This window comes from Mytilus trossulus, chromosome 13, assembly GCF_036588685.1.
Source record: "Mytilus trossulus isolate FHL-02 chromosome 13, PNRI_Mtr1.1.1.hap1, whole genome shotgun sequence".
NCBI lineage: Eukaryota > Metazoa > Mollusca > Bivalvia > Mytilida > Mytilidae > Mytilus > Mytilus trossulus.
In genome coordinates, this window is record NC_086385.1 from 35,312,770 (window position 1) to 35,331,723 (window position 18,954).

General features: G+C 31.7%; 1 long non-coding RNA gene across 1 annotated transcript; it reads left to right on the plus strand.

Moving 5' to 3' along the window:
* The first annotated feature begins 6,665 nt into the window (after positions 1-6,665).
* LOC134695409 (uncharacterized) lies at positions 6,666-8,495 on the plus strand. Its single transcript, XR_010102756.1, has 3 exons — positions 6,666-6,984; positions 7,734-7,812; positions 8,376-8,495. It is a non-coding gene; the product is annotated as an uncharacterized LOC134695409 (long non-coding RNA).
* The last annotated feature ends 10,459 nt before the right edge of the window (positions 8,496-18,954 follow it).

An 18,954-nucleotide genomic window follows, 5' to 3' on the forward strand; every position in this document is an offset into this window, starting at 1 on the left:
ACAGCGTGTGCAAAATACAGCAGCACGGCTAATAACGCGCAAGAGAAAATACGACTCAATAACACCTGTTCTCATTTCATTGCACTGGTTACCGGTTCATTTTCGTTGTCAGTACAAACTCCTGTTGTACATTTTTAAAGCAATTCATGGCAAGGCACCATCATACCTACAGGAATTAGTTGAACATTACAAACCTGGTAGAGCCTTGCGATCGGAGAAAAGCATGCTGTTACGACTACCAAAAGATGTTAGGACAAAACGCTATGGTGAACGACGGTTCGATATTGCCGCACCAACTCTTTGGAACAGCTTACCTTCATCCTTACGAAATGAACAATCTCTTGACGTTTTTAAAAAGGATCTTAAGACATATTTTTTTCCGAAGTGCTTTCATTGATTTTTTGTAAATTTTGAAATTTATGAACAATTTGTTTTACCAGTTGATTGTATTGTGAACTTTTACTTAATAATTTTTAATACTTGAGTCACTGTGGTTTAATGATAATCATTATTTTAAATTTATACAGAGGAAATTTTAAACTTTTCTTAACTCATTTTTTATTTTTTTGAAACTTTTTACTTTTCTTTCATTTTGATTAATTTTAAATTTTTTGATATTTTTTATGTGGGTTGTACATTCTTTTATATTATTCTATTTAACTGACAATCAATGTTTTCATTTTACACGCCACTGCTCAGAAATTGTATTTATGTGATTGTATATTTTGCTTTTACCTTATGCATCTTATTTTTTTGTTTATTCATGTTAAGCGCTTAGGGAAATTTTTCAAATTATATAATGCGCTGTATAAATATTGTATAATAATAAATAATAAATAATAATAAGTATGAAGATTACTTGTCAGTATATGTGACGTTAACCTGGGGTCACACATTAACGATTTTTACTACCGTTCTTGACAGGACCATTCCCGATTAAAATTTATTAAAAGTCTGATCAAGATCCTGTGAATCGTGGATGGAAATTCAAACTTAAATTAAAATTTGTAAAAAAAATAATTTGATCACGACAACAATCAGATAGTGTTCAGGAAGCACCGATATTCAACCGTTTCTAAGCGAATAAGTCCCGATAATCCCGTTCTGAATCCGCTTCTAATCCGATTTGTATTTTTCGCCAGGTAAAATTCGACCGAGTCTGTCACGACTGCGTCCCGACTCTACCGAATATAATCCGACTGAGATCAGACAGTGACCAGACAGGGAACCGACGCTGACGGAAGTTATTTGTTCGAAAACTGTCGGCATGTTCGGGATGATCAGGTACTGTCGGAACGTAATCCTATCACGGTCCGCTCTATCGCATTGCAAACGGCGTTGTTTGGTCTCAGTCGTATTGTATTCTGTAGTTGTCGGGACTCTGACGTGGGTATCATTGACGAATTTCGTATTAATAACGGGACTGTTTCGGAACGGTTTCGGCAAAAAACGGTTCGCAATCGACAAGCTCTGGATGCAATCTGGACTCAATCGGCAGAAAAACAGCTATGAAAAATTACTCCGGATCATTCCCGTTGTACAGGACACCGTCCAGAATACACAAGACATTATTAGGAATTCGATCCGATACAGCAGAATCTGTCACGACATAGCCACGATTGTAATCCGATTAGACAAAATCGGCTGAGTTGCCCCGAATGTTACGGGACGCACCTAACTGTCGGGATGCTTTGCCGAACAATTCGGACCCTTCCCGATCCGTAGGAATCTGTTACGAACTAAAACGAATGCGTTCAGACAATGATAGGACATTCCAGATAATTGAGGATACCAATCCGACTTTTTCACTTTTCGTATCGTATTGCTGTCTGATCTCAAACGGGAGCAATAATCGGCAATGTGTGAACCCTGCATTACGTTTTGGCATTTGACAGATTTATTCTGAAATATCTTTATATAAAAAAATATGTCTGCATTTGTATAGAGATAGATATAGGAAGATGAGACAAATCTCCATCCAAGTCATAGTAAACAATTAAAGATCAAAGTACGGTCTTTCAACACTGATCCTTCGCTCACACCTAACGCTAACACCGAACAGCTTGGCAGATTTGGTCTGATTTTTTTTTTAAATATTCAAATTCAGTGAATCCAGCGCAGCTAAATCTGTCGAATCTGTCAAATCGATTTTCAAATATAATTCAACGGGCCCATGTACATGAAAAATTATATAAAAGGTTGCCCATTTACTGTTCTTTGACCTCCTTAAGAAAATATAGAGGAAATTTCATAATGACTCCTAATCTTGTTATTGCCCTCTAATAACGATTTTTACCATTTTCTTTTTGGGCGTTTTGCCGTATAGGATAAAAGCAGTTCAATAAACTCTTATATAATATTATTAATAATAATAACATTTCACATATAACATACAGAATGCAAATCAGATTTTTTTTAAAATAATGCCACAAGCATCTTTCTATTTACGACTCCTTGCAGTTATTAAATCTACTCACAGGTCAAATGTGCTGATATTGTTATTATACTGTCACTTTTTAAAGACGTGGTTGTCCTTAGACATATTAAATGACCTTTTCGTGTGTTGTCAGCAAAAACAAAACAATATAGAGATAAAATAATTATACAAAATAATCAGTTATACAGGATATCAACAGTCATTATCAATATCAATACAACTGTCCTCTGGGCAGTCCATGTATCACGATAATGACCAGTTTTTCAAGGACTATTATGTTTATTTCATTGAGAACCCATGTTTCAGAAAATTCTTATAAATTCAAAATGCTTACAGCGAACTAGAGTAGTTTTACGATTTCTATGGCAAAGAGTGAAAACCAGTCGTAGTAATACTGCTATTAATTTTAGTGCAATTTTTCAGTATATAAATACTTAACCAAGTTATCTTTAATTTCAAACTTAACGAAAACATATAATAAACAATTCAACAACTTGAAAATAATATTGAAAACAGGAACATGTTTTATAAAAGGTACATCTCTCTAAAGAGAGAAACCACTCCCCACTGGTCATTAACAGAGAAATCACGCCCATATGGTCATTATCAGACGGAAACCACGCCCCAACGGTCATTATCAGACGGACACCACGCCCCACCAGTCATTATCATGTAAAAGTTCGTTAACGACCGGTTTTCTGGTCCGTTTTTTCTGTTAATGACCGATGGAATTGATTACTAAAGAATAATGAATGTCATGAGACCCCTTTTAATCCTATTAGAGAATCTAATTCGCAACCGATATGAAATAAATTATATTATTGTTTGCAGTGTTTGAGACATTCTTTGTAAAAAGATAAAGCACATAGCTATTTTTTCAATTGATTTGTATAGTTCATTCTTATGTTTTACTGTTACACAACTGTCCAAGATAAGTAGGATTATTAGATACCGCTTACATGTTTAACCTAACAATTATATATGTATCTGCCTGTTCAAAGTCAGGAGCCTCTAATACACAAAAACAGTAGCAATTACATGCAGCTTAAGTTAGAATATGTCTAAGAGGCCTGAGGCCCAGTGACACAAACCATTCATATAGAAACCAAAAAAAAAGAGATATGGTATATACATGTACATAACTAATACCTGTAAGAATCATTTTGTATATTAATATGTGTAGTTTAACTCAACCTTTTCTTCAACCTAGACTAAGTAAGAGCTAACCAAGATGCAATTCAATGACTAAAATAATAAAGCCACTTCTGTTCATAAATGTTTAAATTTTATAAGGACATGTAAAGGCTGGTGTAATATGCATATATTTACATATGATATATAGAGATGCTTATCATGCTTCCTACATTAGAATATGCATTTTGGCAAGAGGTATAGGGGAGGGTTGAGATCTCATAAACATGTTTAACCCCGCCGCATTTTTGCGCCTGTCCAAAGTCAGGAGAATCTGCTCTTTGTAAGTCTTTTTAATTTTAGTTTCTTGTGTACAACTTGGAAATTAGTATGGTGTTCATTATCACTGAACTAGTATATATTTGTTAAGGGGCCAGTTGGAGGACGCCTCCGGGTGCGGGAATTTCTCGCTACATTGAATACCTGTTGGTAACTTGCTGCTGTTGTGTTTTCAATGGTCGGGTTGTTGTCTCTTTGACACATTCCCAATTTCCATTCTCAATTTTATATTCAGACTATATAACAGAAGGATGCAGTTTTTTAGTTTGGTGCTGTCAGTATAATCTGTCTGTTGATAGTTGTTATCAATTTATCTTTAACAATTATCAGCAATGTTCTTAAACATATGATGCATTAACTTAGGGTTATATATTTATGCTTTGTCAAATTCAAATAAAATAAGCTAAAACACTCTTTTCATGCTTGATACTAAACTACAAGGTCAATATGTACTTTCTATAACAGCATTGAAATGTATGCCATGTGTGCAGTGTGGTAACAAAGAGATAAAATTGAGAAAGAAAATGGTGAATGTGCCAAAGCGACAACAACCCGACCATAGAGCAGACAACAGCCAAAGGCCACCAATGAGTGGCATTTAAATATTGATTTAGAGTCAGTAAAATGTTATCAATTTCAATGTGTACATACATGACATAGTTTTGCATGTAGAAATTAAAAGTAATGTTCAACAAAATGAAAGTACATTGTTTTATGCATGTACAACCACACGGCATAAACACACATGCATTTGAATGCATGTATTACATGTATGTATTTATAATGATCTCGAATCAATAAATTACATTACTTAATCTGTTAAGAGGGTTCATAGCCTGAGCTACTACTATTTTTTTTTAAATTTTACTTGACAATTTATATTTTTTTTTAATGAAAATGATAACACAAGATAAATATTAACATAAATAATAATTCATAAACTAATGTGTTTTCATCTGATTTTGATTATTCAATATAATTATTGGCCGACACCTGGGAGTTTTATATATTTTTCTTTGCTCGAAGAGCATTGGTCCCTGTATTCTGTTTCTAACTGACCATATATACATGCATGTGACATGTGTTCAGTAAATACAAATTGTGAAGAAAATCAGGTAATCAGTTCAAGCTTGCAAATCTTTATTTCAATCAACACTTTAGTATTTCACTTCTGCGGCACATATTTCATAAATTCCCGATTTCCTTTCAAATTGTTTGTATAAAATAATCATCCTGCATAACTGACTCGAACTTATTCTACAGTTTCACCATGTTTACCGGTTTGTTAACAGCGCCAACATCGTTGTTCATATTATCATGGCCAAAATATAATTCAAAAGCAATCCGTTGTTCCTCAATGAACTCTCATACTGTTTATATTTGAGTTCCGACGGGATACTTAAGCCAAATGAAACAACTGGCTTCAGATTATTTTCACGCGTTGCCAACTTTCGTAATCGATAAGGGACGCAACTTATAATAATAAAAGGCTTAAACACGAAATTATGTTAAAATGAAGATGCGGACTTTGACAAATAAGGAAAATTGCGAAATATGCACACATGGTAAGCTGTACATGTGCTTTTAAGTGAAAGAATATTGAGAAAATAATGGTACTTTCAATATTGTTTTTGGCAGCAAAAAAATATTTTTGCAGGTGCTCGATAACGTTAACTTTGCAACGTCATAGCCAAAATTACGTTTTACCGAATCTGGGCCCTTTTTGTCAGAAGTCGTCACATATGTTTTTAATTTGTGTTTGTTACACTATTTAGGCCGTTAGTTTAACGTTTGTGATTTTAAAGCTGACTATGCAGTATGAGATAACTCATTTTTCATGTTGTAAAATGCAGAACGGTGAACTTTATTTTCTAATTTCTGTAATTTGGTCTCTTGTGAAGAGTTGTATCGTTGGTCATCATACCACATCTTCTTTTTTATACATAACAATAACGGGTGACAGGCTTAGAGCCTCTAAATCAATATCTCATTTTTCGGGTTCAATTGTATTTGTTGATAAAGGTCTTCTTCTCATGTTTTATATTACATTTGTCGTGATCGCTAAGAAGTTTTCCTAATATCATCCATGAAATTAAAACATATAATACTTCAGCTATTATCCTGTTTATTACAACATTTTAATGACACATAAACCTCCAATTCGTAATCCACAGCCTGTGACTGTCATATAAAGTCAAAAACCTCTCGGATACAAAATCAGAAGATCTTTATGAATTAGAACAATATTAATACTTATTTTTCATTATAAACGCCTTCATGAATATGACAAAAAGATGATTATTAAACATGAAGTTGGTCAATGCTCCTAATTATTCTCAAAATACATTTTTTTATTAATGTTACTTAGTAAAAGAAGCCTTCTATAAAATGAATGAATGAACACTTTGACCTTGAAACATCTTCCTTTTTTTCATATTATATATGTCTTTAGATATATATGGTGTTAAGAAGCTTGGTCACAAAGGACTGTTATTAGTTTGAGGAAATTGTGTACCCATTTTGGAAACTAAAGTAATGAAAAATAATTCTTAAAAAGGTGTTGCTGAATACCTTATAATATTAATATACTAGTCAACAAAAGAAACGATACAAGATTTTTTTCAAAGTAAAGATAATTTTTTCCGTTTATTGGACCAATAGTTGAAGGTGGTAATACTTAATCATTATGGAGGTGTAATACCACCAAATCATGATAAGCCACATCCGGTTGCATACGAAAGTAGGTCTAAAAAAATATTCCCTTGAATTTGACAGTTGTAGAAAATTAACCCTGCATTTCAATGCACTTAAATTTTTCTGAGTCATAAACATGTATGTTGGGTGTCTGAAAGCATCATTCTTTTTTTATTTGATGGTCTTATAAAATATTTTGGAAAGTTAAGGTTACATAGTTACCAAAGCAGGTAACCAGTAAATAATCTGGTAAAAATTTGGTTGTTTACTTCCGGTGCAGGTTACTTTCTTATATGCAATGAAATGTAGTGTGAAATTTTCACTGTAGCACTGGAAAGGATTAAACTTTATTCATGCAAAGTATTTCTTTGGTTGAAATAAAGGTAAATACTGTACAATTTTTTTAAAAGTGCCAATTTAACTAAGACTAATAGAGAAAAATCAATGGTGGTATTACACCTATTTAGGGAAACAACACGTGCACTCGTGACCTTATTGTACTTTCATTTTTAAAAATTATTACTAAACTAGTTCATACGCTGTAAAAATGGACTATTCCGAATGGATTGAGACACAGAAATCACGTTTGAGGGAAAATTGCATTGAAATGGGGGTTTACGGATGTTTGCTAAGTCAAAAGGGTGGACAGACAAGGCTGTATTCAGTGTATAGTGTTAGGTTTCCTTGGGACAGAAAAAAAAAACCTTGTATGGTCACAGATTTGCATACATGTTGCACACTGAGAAATTTGACATATCAGATGAATTTCATGTGTCTCATCTTTGTCATCAGAAGAGATGCATTAACCCTGAGCACTTGTCTTTCGAGCCGCCTCATATTAACCAAGACCGCCAAGTTTGTCGTAGTACACACCCAACAAGGTGTCGAAAACACAAATCCTACCAAGACTGTTTGATTTAAAATGGTAAAACAATAATGGTTTAAAAGAGAAGTCCTATTTTTCTTCATATGATATAATTTATGAAATACACTTTTGAATCAACATACATATATTACATTGAGACTTTTCTTATAGCTTGCCATGCAAATCACCATTTTACGTAAGCCTCTGTGTCAAATTTTAAATCACCCTAACAATTTTGTTTATACAACATGTGATTTTTCATTTCAGTGTTAACCATGATGTGACAAGCATTCTGTTGAAAAATCTTATATGTGAACTGGTCTGCAGATGACACTTTAGCATTGAGGTATGTATCAACTAATGTCATTTTTTTTTTTTTTGGCCGCAAAAGTTTACAATTTGCCATTGTGCCGTCTGTATTTTGCACCGACAAAATATCATCTAAACACTTGCCTTGGATTTATACATATATATCAGGATCCAGTCTCACATACCTAAATTTTATAATTCTTACCAATTTATTTTTTTACCCGCATTCAAAGGGACATAACCCTTTTTTAAACCATTTTGATGTATTTTTTATTACTCTTTCTCCCCATTTTCTAATGTAAAATACAAGAAGGTGGACTTTTTTTGGTGTAAATCTATTAGAAATATACTGCAATAAATAAATGAAATGACATTGATATCAGTAACAATAAATTGTTGACTGAAAGGGAACCGTTATTTGTCATACTCGGGGAACAGACCAAAATCTCAAGTTACACATAAGGGCTTATAGAAACTTCGGTGGAGACTGTTAACATTTATAGAGACAGTTCTTTCAGCTAAAACACTTTAATTATTGATTTGACATTACATGTCTCTCATTTCTTTTGGGAAAATAATTACATTTGTTTTATTTTTTAGGCAAAAGATACCAAGTTTTGATGAAAAAAGAAGGAAGAAGGAAAAATGGACCAAAAACAGACCAAAACAGACCTTCAAATGAACTCTAAAAGGTGCAATAAAATTGTATATCATCTTAAAGTTGTCTTTTGTATCTTATTTAATTGTTTGAATGCTTAGATCATGAGTATATGATCAGATATAAGTCAACACTGCATTTTATAATGATACACTGAAATAAGGATTTTTTGAAGAAATTAGACTGAAATCGCCGTAGGATATGGCCTTACATTATAGTGGTTTTCTCTGAAACTATAGACCTGACTGAGACAAAACTTGGCATTTATGCTTGAAATAACTTGCAATTGGAGGGAAAAAAATTACATTAAGTTTATTTGACAATTAGGTGTTCTTTAGGTGTAATACCACCAAATCATGATAAGCCACATCCGGTTGCATACGAAAGTAGGTCTAAAAAAATATTCCCTTGAATTTGACAGTTGTAGAAAATTAACCCTGCATTTCAATGCACTTAAATTTTTCTGAGTCATAAACATGTATGTTGGGTGTCTGAAAGCATCATTCTTTTTTTATTTGATGGTCTTATAAAATATTTTGGAAAGTTAAGGTTACATAGTTACCAAAGCAGGTAACCAGTAAATAATCTGGTAAAAATTTGGTTGTTTACTTCCGGTGCAGGTTACTTTCTTATATGCAATGAAATGTAGTGTGAAATTTTCACTGTAGCACTGGAAAGGATTAAACTTTATTCATGCAAAGTATTTCTTTGGTTGAAATAAAGGTAAATACTGTACAATTTTTTTAAAAGTGCCAATTTAACAAAGACTAATAGGGAAAAATCAATGGTGGTATTACACCTGGAAACATAAATCCGTTTAAAAAAAATATTTTTGCTTTCGTGACGTTTTTTGGCTTTTTTTTTACAAAATTTACATAAAATGACAATTTTAGTAAACAAAAGTTCCAACTAATAATTCCAACCTCTCATTCAAAGGTAAAGACAGTGTTTGCCATCAAGTTGTATTTAAAAATCATACAGTTTCTTCGTGTATTTGTTAAGCAAAGTTTGTCCCCACAAGAAATCGTTAAAATGTATTCATCATCAACTGATTTACCATAGACAGTTTGTGTAAAGATATATTCAAAAAGCGGTAACAATCTTAAAACGAATCTAAAAGGTTCCAAATTGACAGTGTATCGTTTTCATATATAAAGCATTGATTTGAGACGAAAATATTAAGTTTTGTTGTGCATTTTTTGAGATTTCAAAAAACACTTTTTTCCAAAAAAATGGGAAAAAAAAATATTTCAACCCATTTGGTACAACATGAACATAACTTGATTAGCATATTGAATATTTTTTATCAAATTTAAATTTTTTTTTAGTACTTAGAAAATTATGTGTCAATTTTTTATTCAACTTTCGACAAAACTAATTTGCACGCTATGACCGTTTACACGGAATTTAGATACTTTCCGACAAATTCTGATCACATTATCACATGCGTATACATTGCGAATGAAGGCTTTTTTAAATAGTGTATCTAATTTTGTCTTATTTTTAATACATTACGATGAATTTTATTTTAAAGTCGTGTTTCGTTTCGTTTCTTGAATAGTATACATAAATACTTATTATTTTTAGTACAGAAGCATCCTGCGTCGATGCTGTGGTGTTTTGGATTTCCATGAACTAAATGTATGCACAACTGGTAAATTAATAAACTTATTTTAATTGAAGAGCACATCCTATCACCAAATCCGTTTTTTTCTGTTCAGGTTTTTCATTTTTCTTTACATTATTGTATAGGAACCCACCTCTGTAAATTCGTCAAGGTCCTGCTTTTTTTTTATTGATATGATATGTTTATGGGTTCTTTTTATATTTGTACATGAAGGTCTTCTCCTCATATTTTTTCATTTACGTTATTGTGATAATCAAGAGGGGTTCATAAAATTCTTAAATTTCATCCATGAAATAAAAAATTAATAATATTCTTCAGCTATTATCCCATTTCAACACTTTAATGACACATATATCTTCATATTGTCATTCACATAGACTCTGACTGACATATAAAGTCAAGAACCTTTCGGATACAAAAACAGAAGGTCCATATGAATAAGAACAAATTTCAAATTATTATTTTTTTTTTATTATTAAAAACGCCTTCATTAATATGACAAAAAAGATAATTATTAAACACGAAGTAGATCAATTTTCCCACTTTTTCTCAAAATACATCTTATATGAATGTAACTTCTAATAGCTAACTCATTGTTGTTAGAAAATTACATTCTTAGTAAAAGAAGCCTTCTATTATATGAATGAATAAACACTTTGACCTTGCGAAATCTTTCTTTCTTTTATATAATAAATGTCTATAGATATATATGGTGTTAAGAAGCTTGGTCACGAAGGACTGTTATTAGTTTGAAGAAATTGTGTATTCATTTCGGACACTAAAGAAAAGAAACTCCATACTTAAAAAGTATTGCTGAATGCCTTACAATATTAATTCATAAAAACTAATTATATTTAGTATAATAGCATCCTGTGTCGATGTTGTAGTGTTTTGGATTTCAATGAACTTAATCAATGTACATCTGGTAAATTATTACACTAATCATAATGGGAGAGCACATACAATCAACAAATCCGTTTTTCCGTTCATGTTTTTCATTTTTCTTTATTGTTGTGATAATTAAGAGGGTTTCATAAAATCGTTTAAAATCATCAATGAAATAAAAACACAAAAAAATGCTTCAGCTTCCGTTCCATTTATTCCACATTAAATGACACACAAACTGTCTTTTTCGTCCCCGAGGGTATCACCAGGCCAGTAGTCAGCACTTCAGTGTTGACATGAATATCAATAATATGGTCAAATTTATAAATTTCTGTTTTGCAACTTTGAATTTTTCGAAAAACTAAGGATTTTCTTACCCCCAGGAGTAGATTACCGTAGCCGTATTTGGAACAATTTTTTGCGATTTTGGGTCCTCAATGCTCTTCAACTTTGTATTTGTTAGGCTTTTTAACTGTTTTGATCTGTGCATCACTGATGAGTCTTATGAAGAAGAAACGCGCGTCTGGCGTACCAAATTATAATCCTGGTACCTTTGATAACTTTTTTTTGTCATTTACAGAGTCACTGATTCAAAAACGTCTTGAAAATAAATCCATTTCAAAGAAGGTCTTCATTACTTATTAAAAAAAATAGAATTATTAAAAATCATTTTTCATAACCAAAACCTTCATCAATATAACAAGAAGATGATTATTAAATCCCACTTATTCGTAGCATACCATTCTTAATGAATGTTACTTCTTATACTAACTTATTAGTACCAATTACGTTCAAAGTTTTAGAAGCCTTTCATCCTAAAAAAATTATTGAAAATGTTGACCTTAAGATATATTTCTTACTTTTTCTTTTAAACATATGTCTTTAGATAAGTATGGTATTAACAAGCCTAACAACAAAGGACTAACATTAATTTGAGGAAATTGTGTATTCATTTCGGAAACTACTGTAAGGAAAATCAATTCTTTAAAGGTGACTGTTGAATGCTATCGTATATTTATAAATACAAACTAATATATTTAGTAAAGGAGCATATTGTGTCAATGATGTGACATTGTGAGTGTTAATGTACGTAATATATGTATGTAGCTGCAAGGCTAAAGACGCAAAATAAACAAAAAAGTTAACATCGTAAAAAACATAAATGACATGATACAGCTTTATACTTCAGCTTTGATTCTAATGATGATTGATACTCGAGGGGTAACAATAAACACTGGGGTAAAGCTGATGACCGTAACTGCAGTCACGGTCACCCCAAGATGTCGGATGAAGAATTAGTATTTGTATTGCCTGTTAAAGGGTTTCTATACCATTTACTTTACAAAGCATAATTATGCGTGTACTTTTCTACATTGGCTAGATGTATAGGGGGCGTTGAGATCTCAAAAACATGTTCAACCCCGCTGCAATTTTGCGCCTGTCCCAAGTCAGAAGCCTCTGGTCTTGTATTTGATTTGATTTTAGTTTCTATTGTATTATTATGATTATTTGGAGTTAAGTATGACGTCCATTATCACTGAACTAGTACCTATAGATATTTGTTTAAGGGCAAGCTCAGTGATGGACGCCTCTGGCTACGGGAGTTTCTCCCTACATTGAAGACCTATTGATGACATTCTGCTGTTGTATGTTCTATGATCGGGTTGTTGTCTCTTTGACACATTCCCAATTTCCATTCTCAATTTTACATAGGCTCGATTACCGGATATTTATATGTTTAATTGATGATGTTTTTTTTCTTCAACTTCCTGTCTGTCGCTGTCAATTTGTATTAAAATGTTTAAATACTTATTTATTCATAAGAAATATGCAATTTACTATCGTTGTATGAACATGCTAAACTTAAAAAACGTTTAATGGGTAAAAAGAAATTGATTAAACGTAATTATTTATATCCCTAAAAGTTACGGTCTACTTTTGGAAGTACGTTCATCTGTTAACCAATTACGTCACCCTTGTTATGAATTGCCGATCCTGTTACGGTCATATCGATTGTGATTTACGGTCAAACATCCTTTTCAAATCCAATTTCCCGTTTTATACACATTTCTCGATAGTAATTTGTGATTTCCGTGTGAATCTTTTATAAAAAAAACATCACATCAATATATGTTTTGTAAAGACAATGATATACATTTGTAGAAACCCTTTAACAGACAATACAGATACTGCCCTAATTTTTCATCCGACATCCTGGGATGACCGTGAATGCAGTAACGGTCATCAGCTTTACCCAGGTGAATGTATATCAAGCAGTTAAATGAATTGATATATATCGTATAATAAGTCTGAAGATTACTTGTCAGTACATGTGAACGTTAAGTTGTGACATTTGACAGATTAATTCTGAAATATGTTTGTATAAAAAACTATACATATGTATAGATGATACTGATAATGTATGGCAACATATGGCAAACTACATGTACTCATTTTGATACATGTATGTACCCTGGTGACAAGAAGTGTGGTGATGAGCTTTCGTGATCAAAGGACATTTTCAAAAGTCATCGAATATATAAATCTTGAATTCATCGCAGTGAAATCTGTCAAATCTGTAAAATCAAAATTCAATGAAATCTTATGTAATAAGATTCGTGAAGTAAATTATTACGTGTATAAAATATGTAAAAAATCTTTTAGACAAAACATTTTTAATATCAACATGGAATCACTGTGCAAGTTGTGTATTTACTTAAACGACTCTTAGTTTTATGGGTGTTTTTTTGTTTTTGTTTTGATTAGTGTTTTGTTTGTATTTGTTTATATTTTAATTTCGTGTTGTTTTTCCGTATTTGTTTTATTTTCTCGTTGTTGTAGGTCGTGAACGGCTTGTTTTAACATATTCAAAATCATTACAAATATATCAACAAAAAAAACGTCCTAGGTTAGTGGAGGGTTGGGATCCCGCTAACATGTTTAACCCCGCCACATTATTGATGTATGTGCCTGTCCCAAGTCAGGAGCCTGTAATTCAGTGGTTGTCTTTTGTTTATGTGTTACATATTTGTTTTTCGTTCATTTTTTACATAAAAAAGGCCGTTGGTTTTCTCGTTTGGATTGTTTTGCATTGTCTTATCGGGTCCTTTTATAGCTGACTATGCGGTTTGGGCTTTGCTCATTGTTGAAGGGTGACCTATAGTTGTTAAAGTTTGTGTCATTTTGGTCTTTTGTGGATAGTTGTCTCATTGGCAATCATACCACATCTTCTTTTTTTTTATAAAAATACACAATAATATTAGGATTTGGAAACAAGCTGGTCATAGTTTATATTTATTCGTTTCCTTGAAATACCAATTCCAATTGACGATTACATTAGTATATCATGTTATGTTACAATGGTATGGAACAAGAGTTAATGAGTAACTACATGAAAGAAGGAGGTAAAATGTAAAATGCATATAATGAAAATACAACAATAGAAGAAGAAAACATAGAACAAAAAAAAGTATTAAAAAGATTGACGGTTTGTGTGGTCTCTTGTCCTGTCTAGAACATAATTATGTATTTACATGTGTGTATTTATTTAAGTTATATGTATGTATGTATTACGTACATAACCGATATCTAATAGAATTACTTGAAGTGGTTAAAGAACACTAAAAAAATTTGATCAGATTATATTTTTTGCTACTTTTTTGTTTTAAGTATTGTTTCTTTATTTTTATCGTTGTTCTGTTCTGTTTTGTTGTGTTCTTTTGGTGTTTTTTTTTTTTGGCTTTTGGTTTTCTTTCTGCTATTAAGGGGGTACCCAACACTATACCCCAAAAAAATCCTGGCGTTTAATTTTTCTTAATTTTTTTTCATTGATTAACTAGGCCAACCTAAACATCTTGTAAAAATTTTAAAAGATTTGAACCATAGGTTTAAAAGATTTCGCATGTCGAATATGGCATCTTTTACATACTAGTATCGGCCAAAATTGGAAGTTTCTGAAATATCGGTATAGAGTTGAGTAAGCTAATTTCAAAAAAACTTAATCCTGAATTGAGAATAGCAAAGCTAATAATGATAGCTGAGGTGATTATAAGTTCACTGATACATGCACCTCTTTCTTGTAAGTTTTTTTTATTCCGGATTTTAAATTTTGCCAGAACTTTAAAAGGGGGTATCAGAATCAGCACCAAAATGCTTCTAGAATTTGAAGATTTTTTTATTTTTTTTTTAAATGTGTCGTTTAATTTTTTCATAAAACTAAGCATTTGGAGTGCTATATTAGTCGTTTTTTTTTTAATTTAACCGTTAGATTTTTGGGGACTTAAGTTTAAATAACGCCACACCCTAAAATTAAATAAGAGCAAAATCTATTCAAAAAGTACATTATGGCCATATTTTTGTTCGTCTTTTGAACTAGGACTTAGCTATTTGGCACGTGGATGTATCATCACAGGGTAAAGTGTCTTGCATCATGATGACCTTTTGTGTGACGTTCAAGAGTGACCTCATTTTTATGTTTTTTTTCGTTTAAAATACAACCATGTAAGCCATAACTTTTTTGCCCTTTAACCTAGGCCTTACATCTTTGGCATGGGTATGTATCATCATGAGTTGTTGTACCTTCTTCAAATGTTGACCTTTATGTGACCTTGAACTTTGACCTCAGGAACGTAATTGTGTTTTTTGGTAAGAAACACTTGTACGAGCCATGACTTTAATGAATTAATAAATTCATATTTATTTTAAAAAATCATATTACATAAGCTTTAATCGAAAATAAACGATATAGAAAAATTTTAGGACATGTCAACCCATTAAATGCACACGGAATATATAATGGACATGTATTCACATAAAATTTGAAAAGGGAATCGTTTCTTTTGAAGCGAAGTGTACGTACTTAAATCAAAGCACCACGGCTAATGAGAGCGTACCTAATCACTCAACAGACAGCAAAATGAAAACTTCCTAGGAATCAAACAGTACGATGAGTTATGCCAAATAACTAAATACCAATAATGGGACGGACAGGGGTAAAACAATAACTCCCTCCCCCCAACTTTCATTAGAAGGAGCCAAAAAAAAGATGTAACTAATTATTGATTTGAGATACGAGTTGTTGAAATTAAAAGCATGACACGCCAAAAATACACATGATACATAGGGAAAAGCTTTAAAGTTGGCAAGATTTTCAATTTATTGGTATTTTGGCCAGATTCTAAAATATACAAAATGTAAAATTCAAAACTTAACGAAAAAAACATTGGTGCAAAGAACCACGGCCCATGAAAGATGATATAGAGCTGTCTAAGCAAAATCCTTTTACTGTTACATTTCAAGTTCGTTAAACATAGATTTATTTTAGTATTTCTACAGAGGTTATGAAAATTAAATACAACTGGTGTTTAGTTAAAAGCACGGCAATTACAAGTTTCACAATATTTTTGGAGCCCCTTATTATTATAGAGAATGATATCTCTATTCAGTAATAATCTCGAATTGAGACTTGAGAAGAAACATATTCACTTGTCACTTACAAAAACACCCCTTGTCACCACTGTGACACTTTCTTTTTTATATTTATTTCAAAACTGCATTTGATAAAACAAATTGCTATCCCTTTGAAATTTAATTTTGATAAAGCGAAAATAACATGTTCTATTTATAACACTCATGTGTAGTTTCAGTTTCAACTATGATTCTAAATATATATTTTACTTTCCCTAAAATTGCGGACAGAATAGAAAACATCCGTTAATTTTCAACACCTGTCAGGATAAAGGTTGGAAAAAGATACTAGAAAGATATAGATTTGTTTTTATTCAGATGAATTAAGAAAGCAAAAATAGGTGTCGTGTTTTTTGGACTGAATCGGATGTTGTTGTTTTTTCTTTTTGTTTGCCTTGTTCCGTAACATGTAAATGATGCTCTGGGTATCTTCTAACTTTTTTAACATGAATATAAATTAGGCAACAAGATATTCAATTGCCTTTAAAAAAATATGACAGCAATTGTAAAATTATAAATTATTCGTAATCTTTTATACATTACTACATGTATTTTTAGTAGTGCATTTCATTAAAGACTACATGCTTCATTTAAAAAAAGTATTTTGGAGTCAATTCATTTTTGATTTAATCAATTTGATAAGAAGATCTGCGAACATAAGCATTGAGTAATTGTTCAGGGATTTTTATTTATTTGGTTAAAATTTTATTGTCGGAGGGATATACCATTTGAGAGGGGGATAGGAGGGGTCCTGATCCCGAAATCCCGGCTTCAAATCGATTCCTGAGGTCCCGAATGTAGATCCCAACATCCCGAAATTCGAAAAAAGAAAATCCAGATCTCAAAAGGGTCAGACCTTAAACACACTCTATTCCGGAGTCCCGATAAAGGTCCTATCTACCCTCATTTGAGAAGGGGGGATTGGATAAAATTTGAAAAAAGGCAAGACATGCTTTTGAACAACCAAAGGTAGGATCAGTAATTTGACATAAGAAGCAGGATGATAATTTTTGAAAACAATTTCAGTAAACTAATAAAAATTGAAGGTCCGTAAAGAATTGATAATAAAAGATGCAGGACAATATAAATGAGGATTAAAACTATTAAAAAAAATCCAGGACAAAATTTTAAATCCTAGACCTCCGTAAATCAAATGGTAGCATCCTTAGACTTTTGACTTTTTGTACTTTATTTCATTTTATTTAAAACCTAGGCATTGCCAAGTAAAATACAAAAACAGTTATGGTCCTTTCTCTTTATGTTTCTCTCCTTTTCTAACGTCCTGGTTTTCTTTTGGTAATTTCCCTGTTATGTCTCATTGAGGATTCATTTATGGACAATGGGCAGTTTTAAATGAATTAAATGATTAAATGAATAACAAAGGGTGTACTGCTGGTCTTTGCAATACTGTATACATTCTGATCATAATCTCTTAAAGCTTGCATATTGCACATAATTTTAAAACGTAGCAATGAATTAGACTATGAGTAAGAGTTATCTTTTCTAAGGTGTTCTGTATCCCCTTAAGTGGTGTTAATTTTTCTTCTTTTTGTATGTGGTGGTAGTGTCCGAGAAGGGACGTTGATGATGGTTAATACATTGTATGTTGGAAAATACACAAAATGTTATCTAAATGATTAATATTGTACAGTTTTATTAGCCACTACTTTTGATTCTTAAAGTTAGCTGTCTTGTTTTTTAATCAATTAAATAAAAAATCGGGTTCTTTTTTATTTTTTATTGAAGGTCTTCTCGTGTTTTATAGTATTTACAGTTTAAGTGATCTCTAAGAGTCTTTTCTGATATCATTGAATATCATCAATGACATAAACGCTAATAAGATTTTTCACAGATTATCTCATGTATTGTAACAATTTAATTAAGGAATGACTGTAATATTTTGTCTGTCTATGAAGAAACAACATAAAAAAATTGGTGCACACTGAATAAAGCGCGTAGCGGGTTTTTTAACAGTGTGCCACACATTTTTTATGTTATTTCGAATAGGCAGAAAAAAATATTACAGTCATTTCTTAAAATTGAATTTTAAATTCCATTTTAAATCGTAGAAAACTATGGAAAAACGTTGACGACATCACGGTCACCTGACTAAATTATGTCTATGGGCTGATAACAAAATAACGTCAGCTAATCAGGAGACGCATTACATTCAAAATTAAATTATTGACAAATAAACTGTCTTTGTGTCATTTACAGAGTTTCTTATTGACAAATAAAGTCAAAAACCTCTTGAATAATAATCCTCCGAACAGAAGGAATTTTTTAGAATTTATTTATCATTCATTATAAACGCGTTTATGAATATGACCAGAAGAAAATTACTAAACAAGAAGTAGGCCTATGTTCTCACTTATTCGTAGACTACAATTGTTAACGACTATGACGTCTGATGCTTAAATTATTGTCATAAAGTTAAAAAAAAAAAAAAAAAGCCCCGGCCCGTCTATTTTATATAAAAAAAACAATTAAACATTTCCACCTGAAGATATATTTCTTCTATTTCTATATGAAATATTTTTATA